Source organism: Epinephelus moara, chromosome 5 (assembly GCF_006386435.1).
Source record: "Epinephelus moara isolate mb chromosome 5, YSFRI_EMoa_1.0, whole genome shotgun sequence".
Lineage (NCBI taxonomy): Eukaryota > Metazoa > Chordata > Actinopteri > Perciformes > Serranidae > Epinephelus > Epinephelus moara.
In genome coordinates, this window is record NC_065510.1 from 31,571,459 (window position 1) to 31,581,601 (window position 10,143).

Genomic DNA, 10,143 nt, shown 5'->3' on the forward strand with positions numbered 1-10,143 from the left:
CGATTCGACATGGGACTGTATTTCCTTGATTTGATAATAAGCAGATTATAGTCTGTTGATTTGAAACTATAAACTAAACATTATTGTTGTCAATCATTTTTAATTCCAACAAATAAATTAGAATCAAGATGTCTCTTGAGCGTTAATGCTTTGGTGAAGACTTGGATATCAGGTGTTAATGACAGAGACATATTTGATCAGTGTTTAATAATACACATTATTTCTTTTCTAATGATCCCTTAGTTTTGCTATGCATTAGAAGGAATGGGCATATTGTGAGACAATGGGCGCATGGGCAAAAACATGCAAAAGGCCCCACCACCTCTCCGACATAGGACCAAGACACACAGACTTTGGGGTTTTTCCTCTTTTTGTTGTTGTTGTTGGTTTGCATCTTATTGTAGTCAATATGTCTCTTTTTGTATCTCCTTGTGGTTGTGTTGAGTCTCTGTATAGTTGTTTTCATCTCTTTGAGGTCATTTTGTGTCTCTTTGAGATAACTCTAAGTCATTTTGAGTCTCTTCCTGGACAGTACATGCTGATTTGAGTGACATTTTGCAGGTGAAGGCCGGAGAGGCCCCTGAAACTTTGGACCCCTGGGCCTGTGCCTGTTAGGCCTGTTCAGTATCCATACATCATTGGAAGTAATGTTTTATGAATTATGGCTCAGCAAAACTTCTCTTTATCTAAAATACATGAGAGTCAAGTCACGATAAAATGCAAGTAATGACATTTAAATGATACAGACTACCAGTTTAATATAAATGCACAGCCTACATCAAGGATAGAGCTGACAAATCAGGTAATAATGAACTACTCATTTATTCCAATTGAGGACATTACTGAATGCACTGAGGGCTTATAAACACTTATTACATGTTACCAAATAAATATTCAGGCTCTGCCAATAATTACATAGAAACAGTTTGCACCACATATTTAAGTGGTTTATTGTCAGATGGGGAAAGTCTGAGAGAAAGCATTTTCAGAGGATAGGTTCACTGTTTTTTTGTTGTTGTTTTTTTAAACCCAAATCTTGTTAAAAGGTTTAACATAGTTGAACACAGCACAATCTCATAATAGGTTTAGTTTCGAGAACCCTCCTGATGAAGCTTCGGATTGGACTTTGAAACAATCAAATTGGGCAGGTTTTTGGTCCTCAAGAAACCAGGATAAATGTTTTTAAAAGAATGAAACTCACAGACATTAATTCAGACATGTTTAGATGGTCAACATAAGGAAGGTTACAAAGCACGCTTCCTAAAATTGCAGCATGAATGTAACCAAATGAAAAGGTCAATAGAACTTGCGCAACAGTGCCATCTATGGCTCAGTTTTGATCCCTTAAATATAAAGTATTTGTACTAGAGTACTTTCAGTTTTGTGACAGGTGCACTCACGTACTTAGCTCTGGACATTAAAAAAACATTAATTCTTTAGTCAACTTAATGAACCGAGTACAACGACAAAACACGAGACAAAGGGTCTACTAAACTGGATTTGCTGCATTTTGTGGCACAAGTTTAAAATATACTATTATCAAATTGATGAATAGTATATGAATTCAATTATCCATTAAAATGTGTCTAATCATGAAAAAACCTTTATATGGTTGATTCAAATTGTAATTTAAATTCCTTCCTTGAAATGAATACAGTAATTGAAACAGCCAACTGCAAGTAAAGTTCTGTATTCAAATTCTGCAAGAGCACATACAGCAGTAAATGTACTTCACTGTTGAGCAGTCTGAGAAATGTTCATGGTGCAGTGTTAAATTAACCAGCATTAAATGGTGATGAGTTTGCAGTGTAACAACTCCATTTATATTCAGTTGGTTTAAAATCATTTGACTATTTTTCATATTTTATATTTTACAATGACTAGGTTACGTGACTCTAAATTGTCCGTAGGTGTGAATGTGAGTGTGAATGGTTGTTTGTCTCTATGTGTCAGCCCTGTGATAGTCTGGCGACCTGTCCATGGTGTACCCTGCCTCTCGCCCAATGTCAGCTGGGATAGGCTCCAGCCCCCCTGCGACCCTCAAGAGGATGAAGCGGTTAGAAGATGGATGGATGGATGGATGGATGGATGGATGGATGGATATTTTACAATATATAGTGGAGTGAAACTATTTATAGAATCTGATGCTTTTTACTTATGCAAAAAGATTTAAACAACCTCTAAAAAATAACTGGTTAAACCCGTAGTTAAATTAATATCTGAAAACACTGTGCAGAATGATTTAGGTTTTGTACAGATATTATTTAGGACAGACACACACATAACCTCATCAAACTCATCCGCACCTCAGAGGATACATTAGTCTCCATGTAAAAAATAAATAAAAAATGTTATGGTTGATGGCTGTGTTGTGCACCAGTGGGATGTGCTCACACCTTGTGATAACACGTTAAACCACAGGTGAATTCCAGGCAAAGGTGTTAATAAACAAATTTCGACATCAACACATGATGCAACCACATCCCCTTTACACATGAGTCATGACCTCAGCTGGGGCAGAAAACAGGAACGTACTAGTTGGTGAAAACAAAGTATTACTAATGAACAGTGACGATGGCTCCCTGACAGAGTGACAGTGAGTCAGCCTGTATGATACCAGGACCCTGAAACTGAAGAGGCCAAATGTAATTCAGCCATCATTCATTTTAATATTTACTCTTGTGCTTGTCCTACTGTGACATGTGAAAATGTCTTCTGTTACAAAGGCCTTTACACACAGCTGCAGAAGCAACCACACTGGCATTATGGGGAAATAAACAGAACTGAACGCTGAATCTATGTGGGTAGACTTCCTCATATGTCTCATCAAGGTCCTGAGGCCACAGCATCTGTAAACATATAAATAGATAAGTGTCCTGATTATCAATTACTTGCAGCAGTGACTGGATAAAGTCACTGTTACCTCTGCTGACCCAGCCATCTAACGTCTGCTTACACTTTCTCTGAGGTCTTTGTACAAGAGCTGTGGACCATCTTGAAACCAGGGTTGTCCTAAACTAAAATACTACAAAGCATCCCAACAGTCGTTCAATAGAGTGTCGTAACACTGCTACTGAGAAGTGAAAGTCAACCCTATACTGAGGGGCCAATTCCACCACCTTTCAGGACAAAATGGTTCACTGAGACCTCTGTCCATTGCAGCTGAGACACAAAGAAGAGAAGTTAAGGCCACTCTGAACTGTATCTGACGCTCGCTTGCAGGTGAGGTCAGGTCAGCGAAACCTTACAATGTAACGTCAACAGTAGCTGCCATACCTACAAACCATCTCCTATCTGTTTTTGGGCCACTGTGGCTAACCTTGGAACACACTCCCCCCCCACCTGAGCATACAGTACACCAAATACTGTACCCCAGCTCACCAAAAAAACACCCTTTCTCAAGTTGGCCCTGAGTCCTGTCTGTCTCAAGCACTTCACAACTTTGACCAAAATAATGATGAGATCCAAGTAGGCAGCAATGTACGCAGAATGAAAGTGCAGGACCCAGTCCATGAGGTGCTAAAAACTGGCTATGGCTCCAAACTATGTGAAGGAAAGTTAGCTTGAGTTGTCCTAAGCCTTGGAGTGTGAGGAGAAATTTGGACTGTGGCAACAGGGGAGTCCGTATTCTTTTGTCAAAGCCAATGTAAGGGCAAGCAGAGACTTGCCAGTCCAAGAAGTCCTTGATCAGTTAATGCCCATCCCAGCTTTGGCTAAGGGGCTAGAATGTGTCATCCATTCATTACAAGGTTGACAGTTTGGTCCTGTCCACATGTCAAAGAATCATTGAGCACAACAGTGAACCCCGTTTTGCTCCTTGCTCTGAATAAAAGCATTGCATCCAGACTCTGAACTCCAGAGTCTGAAATTCAGGGCTCCAACTTAAAATTAGTTTCACTGTCATTGATCTTTTTCCATCATAGATCTATTTTCTGCTGCTTATCTGGGGCCCAGCTGTGGTGGCAGCAAGCTGAGAAGCTAGTCCAGACATTCCTTTCCCAGCAATGTTTTCAAGCTCCTCCTGGAGGATCCTGAGGCACTTTCAAGCCATATGAGATGTATAATCTCTCCAGTGTTCTAAGTCAACCATGGGGTCTCAGTTTAGAAACAGTTTTGTATCCCTGATCTTATTCTTTTGGTCACTGTCCAAAGCTCATAACCATCAGTGATGGTTGGAAAGTAGATCAACTGGTTAACCAAAAGCTTTGCCTTCCAGCTCAGCTCCTTCTTCACCACAACAGCCCGGAACAATGCCTGCATTACTGCTGATGCTGCACCACTCCGCCTATCGATCTCACATTTCATTTTACTCTCACTTGTGATCTAGACCGGAGATACTCAAACTCCTTCACAGGGGGCAGCAACTCACCCCCAACCTGCAATGAGCACCCTTGTCTGGCAGAGAACCATGGCTTCAGACATGGAGGAGCTGACTCTCATCCTGACTGCTTAACTGCAAACATGCCCTAGTGCATGCTGAAGGTCAGGTCTAATGAAGTCAACAGAACCCACTCATCTGTAATAAGCTGATAATAAATAATGAGGTCCCCAAACCAGGCACTCTCCTCCCCCAGCTGCATCTTGAGACCCTACTTGTAAAAAATCATGAACAGAATTGGTGATAAAGGACAACCCTGGCCAACACTAAAAATGTTTTTGACTTCTTGCCAAGAATCTGGACACAGGTATCGCTCTGGTAATATAGGTATCGGATTGCTTGTAGCACTGCTCCTGGCATCACTGTAGCCAGCTATGAGGTCACCGAGGTCCAGACTTCGGTAAACATTTCAAACTTCATTTGAGGCCTTCATTCAGCCTGCAGGTAACACCCTTTTCCTCTTCTCACACACATCCAGATTACACAGAAACACAGTATATGATATGGCTTGTGCTTGTCTTGGAGAGATGTCATATTTGGCCTTTAACTTGTTATGTATGTGTAACTGCCTGTTTATTTCTGAATCATTTTTAAATTTTGGGGGGCTTTTTTCTCACCTTCATTGGACAGAGAGAGATAGATTACAGTGTGAAAGGGTGGAGAGGGCGGGGAAGATACACAGCAAAGGGCCGCAGGCTGCAGAGGACTTGTACCCTCAGTATATCCAGGCCCCCTATTTCTGAGTAATTGTTAGCTGCAAGAAGAATGGTGTCAAGTGTATCTCAGCATGCAGAAGTTGTAGAGGCATTACACGCAAGAACTGTATCCATACTGATGTCTGGAGAAGACTCAGACCTTGACCCCTGAGACATTTGACATTGTAGAGCAGCATTGTTTTCCAACTAGTATTCGAGATATTGAAATAAATCAATAAAGCTACTTTTGAAATTTACACGTAAAGGTAAATTTCTAGGTGTGGCCCTTTTTTCCACCAAGGAGTGGTTTTGGTGCAAAACAAATGCTTGCAATCAATTCAGAATCCTGAAAAACCTCTAGTTTGACCCCTCACAAGCTACTTAAGGTAGAGGTAAACATTTTCAATTTTTCACCGATAAGGTTCAGGGTACCCCAAATTTCAGCAGCTGTCATGGATTTTCCTATGGGAGTTGAATTTAAATCTTTTTATATGTGTTGTTAGACACCTTTACAAACACATTGGTGAAGAAATCTTTTGGTAAGGAATTTATTCCCAGATTTTCACAATATTCCCTGACCGTATGGATATGTTATGAGCATGCTCCTAAATATCTATCCCTGTAGCTTCATCCATCTGCACACCAAGGTCCTGAGCCCGTGTTTGCAAGATTGCACAGTTCACTTTACAGGAACGTGTAAAGGGCCTCATAACATCATCTCACTATAAATCTATTGCTTGGTGATTTATTTAGAATTGCTCAGTTGGTGACATTTCCAGATTAAATTCCTACACAGTCTGATTCTGTATAAAACATCTTACTTGTAGGAACCTAAAAAGTGTGTTTGAGGCTGTTTACATTTCAGCCTAAGTCTTTCAGAATTGCAAAAGCTGCATTTTTCCACATAGAAAACCCATTATCTGTCATCCCTGGTGGAAAATCTATCTATCTTATAATCGCTTTTTTATTTATGATTATTATGTTTTTTGTATTTGAGTGATTGGTGATAAAACATCTGTTCTTTTTTCCCCATTCCTTACTGATATCCCAAGCCTTTAGTGTAGATTTAACAATTAAATTACCATCTGTAATCTCTAATTCTCTCAGATTCAAGATAAAGAGGAGACTAGCCGGACTACCCAGCCTGAATGCTCCAATATCTAACCACATTAAGAGTCTGGATCATTTTGTACTCTACCAGATACTGAAAATCAGAAGCTAGCTGATATAATTAAATGTTGGGGACTGCCATCCCTCCTTGATCTAAAGGTAACTGCAACTTACCAAATTTTAGTTGTGGTCTCTTACGGTTCCTCATAAATGTCCTAAACCAACTGTTTACTGTATTAATAGTGTTATAATTTCACAGGATTGGAGTAGAGACAGTTTTGTAAATTCCAGCTTAGTGCAAATTATTAAGTCCACCATGTTTTTACTGAAACTATATCTTACCAAATGAGCCCACAGTGAATCAAAATGTGTCCACCATAAACCGTACTGTAAACAGCTAATGCAATTTCTCACTAGATAAACCTCCAGTGGTCATGAAAAAAAGACAATATTTTGCTGTCAGGGTAGATTAAAAGTGTTTTATTTCAGAATTGTACGTCAGAAACTGAATTTTTGACATCATTTTGAATTGTGGTAGCCTATCATGTAGCATTTCTCAGCCAATGGGAAAAGAGTATCTCTAAGAATCATTTCTTAACTTATGGATCAATAAATCTTTGTAAAAATACATTTCAGATGTTTTCTATGTTGTCTAGATAAAGTATGCAGACTCTCAGAATTTTGTCTTGATAACTGTATTTTTGACACTAGTTTAAAATCTGCTGTGTAAATACATGCACGGCTGTTATGCTGCCCCCTGGTGGTTGACTGTGTTATTGTGTGAAGTCGCGACTAAATTGTACACTGGTGAGGTAACTCAACTTGATAACACTTTGCTGTTGGTTCCTAAAAGCTGTGAGATCAAGTCTCTGATGCAGATTAAACACTGTTCCTCCATTTTGCTGTGGGTTAGAAACACATGATTTCAAAGCTATTTCAAGGATTAATAATATTTTTGGCCCAGAAAGTTCTACTGATGGATCCTCATGGATTTGTTATTTGTCTTCCTCCTCTTCTTCATTTTCCTCCTTCTCATCCTCCCCTTCTTCTTCTTTTCATTTTATTCTTCTTCCTCCCTTTCTAAACTCTTCTCCATAGGTATGTTTGGCTTAGCTATCAGGCTTTACACACAGTTTGTCTATCCGTAGGGGTTTCCCAGCTCAGATACCTGGATCCTGGATCACAATTAGCCTCTGGTGTCAGAGGTTGTCAGTTCATCTCAAACAGTTCTGGGCAGAAAACATGCAGTTCTTCACATGCAGGACATATGTTATTCTCACCTATGTGTATTTGACTATTTCTGCATACTGGGGTCCCTAAACAGTCTTGGGGTTGCATAAACTGGACATTAGTGGATGGCTGAGACTCTTGTGGATCCAGTGAGACCAATTGTTTTCATCTGTGATGATGTAAGACCCCATAACTGAGTATTTTAATGAGACCATTTTTTAAATGACCTCACTGCACTAAATGACCTATTGTGACCTCTAGGATTATCACAGTGATAATGGGTGCCTAACCAGAATACAACATTTATTATAGAGTTTATTATTATCAAATTAATCTTCAGGTTCCCAGCTTATATATGGTGTATACTTCTTGAATATGGCATCTACTGCTGACCTGCTATCGTCCCCCCAAGCAGGATTTTTATGCCATAACTATGGCAGACTCTCTTCGTCAATGCAGAGGCTACACTGCACCCTATGCTGTAGCCTTACCGTGCACCTTCCCAAAAATGTAAACGTGTCGTGGCAATGCAGACCTATTCTATAGTCTATTTCTGTACGCTGAAACCATTTCCCTCAGTGGACATGAAGCTTTTATTTACTTTTATTTCACAAAAAAAGTCTTGTGTTTGATCTATCCTAGCTTCATACAGTAAGTAGAGGACATCTCTGCTAGTCGCTAGGCTAATTTATACAATGTAAAATGCCATAGGCTTGTGCTAACAACGTTACCATGTTGTATTTGTTTAGAAAATGTGTCGAATATATGACAGCTGTTTTGTCTGCAAACCTTGTGAGCTGTAAAGGAACTGAATTTTGTAATGGTACCTTTGCTAAATGTTGCTGTTGTCCCTGGCTTCATATGAGAGGAGGAAATCTACGCTAGCCTCTTGGTTTATTTATACAATGTAAAATGCCATAGGCTTGTGCTAATAACATTAGCATGTTGTATTTGTGGGGAAAATGTGTCCAGATAAAGACAAGTGTTTTGTTTGTGAATGCTGCGAGTTATAATTGAGCCAATTTGTGTACTTGTGTTTGAAATTGGTGCTATTAAGTCATGTTTAATGTGTGTGTTTGAAACAATTCAACTTTACAGCACTTCACAGAAACTCCACCCCACTCTAGTGTTTAAGAGGTGTAACTGCAGAGAGACACAGACCACCTCCAAGTACAAATACCCACAACAATGTAGGCTCAACAAAAATATGTATTAAGAGCTATGGCTACCTTTCAGTATTCATCCCACAAAATATTTTCACATACCACATCATATGAGAATAACATGAAGATCTGAATGATTATGGAATATCTTTGTTTAACATTAATAATACCAATTAACACTGCCCACAACCAACATGTGGCCCCTGGTGATGTGAATCTAATTTCAGACAACCCTCTGACTATTTTCAGGTCAACAACAAGTCTGCTGTGAAAAAGACCAGGCAGGACAAGAAAGATGGATAGAGACTTCAGAAGAGCCTGGACAGCTTTACAAGAAGTCACAAATGCCATTCACTGTCATGCGCTTAGGATGGATATCGTCTGCATTTCCTGCTAGGCTCTCATGTTCTCTTGGGAGACGTCAAAAGCTCACAGCGATCACAAATCCTTCAATGCCTTTATCTCCAGACGAATCCAGCTCAAGCTATTCAAAGACCCTCGTCCTACACTAAGGTCTCTTTTTGACAGAAAGGTTTTCACGTGTGCTGTACACCTTTTGTCACATCCCCTCCAAATTCATGTCTGCAAGGCTTGAAGGTCTGCCCATTGCACAGGATCTTTATTTCATATTTAACTGTTACTGACAGAGGACCATTACTGTCAAAAATAACTTTGAGAAACAGATTCTATGTTTGTGAAAACTGTGCAGTCTCTGCCACAGTGTGAATCCTACTGTCCAGGTAAAACTTTTTCTTACATTTGTTAGTCATAGATTTTATCTGAGAACAAAAGATTATGATTGGTGTTTGATGGAGGAGGAGCCAGTCAGGACATTACTGACAGTCATCATTCTCTTATAGTTGGATGGAGGTCTGCAGCAGAGGACGAGTGAGTGAGGTACACATCAGATGTTTGACAGGAAGAGACGGCACAGTGTGGTCTGAGAAAAACTGAGGTGAACATCACTCTTTGTAAATCCACAGAAACCTATACACTGGTGTACCCCATACTGTAGATAGGCCCACTTCACAACATACACACACACACAGTCACATTATTTGGTTTTGATATTTTATTGTAATTGTAATTTTCATGTACTTTGTGAAGCACCTTGTAACCTTGTTCAGATAAGTGCTATACAAATAAAATTATTAATATTACTACTTTTATTATTATTACTATTTTAATAATTATTATTCGTACTCTTACTCGTACTCGTTCGTGTCTTCCTCTGCTTATCCAGGTCCAGGTTGCGGGGGCAGCAGTCTCAGCAAAGAAGCCCAGACAGTCCTCTCCCCAGCCACTTCCGTCAGCTCTTCCAAGGTTCGGGCTGAGCCCAGCCAGACCCCATGGGGCCCGGCCACCAGGCGCTCGCCCACGGGCCCCAACCCCAGGCCTGGCTCCAGGGCGGGGCCCCGGTGATGCTCCGGGCCGGGTACACGTTCTCCTATTGTTGTCCATTATGAAGGGTCCTTTAAACCGTTCTTCGTCTGACCCTTCGCCCAGAACCAATCTGCCATGGGAAACCCTACTAGGGGCAAAATGCCCCCGACAGCATAGCTCCTAG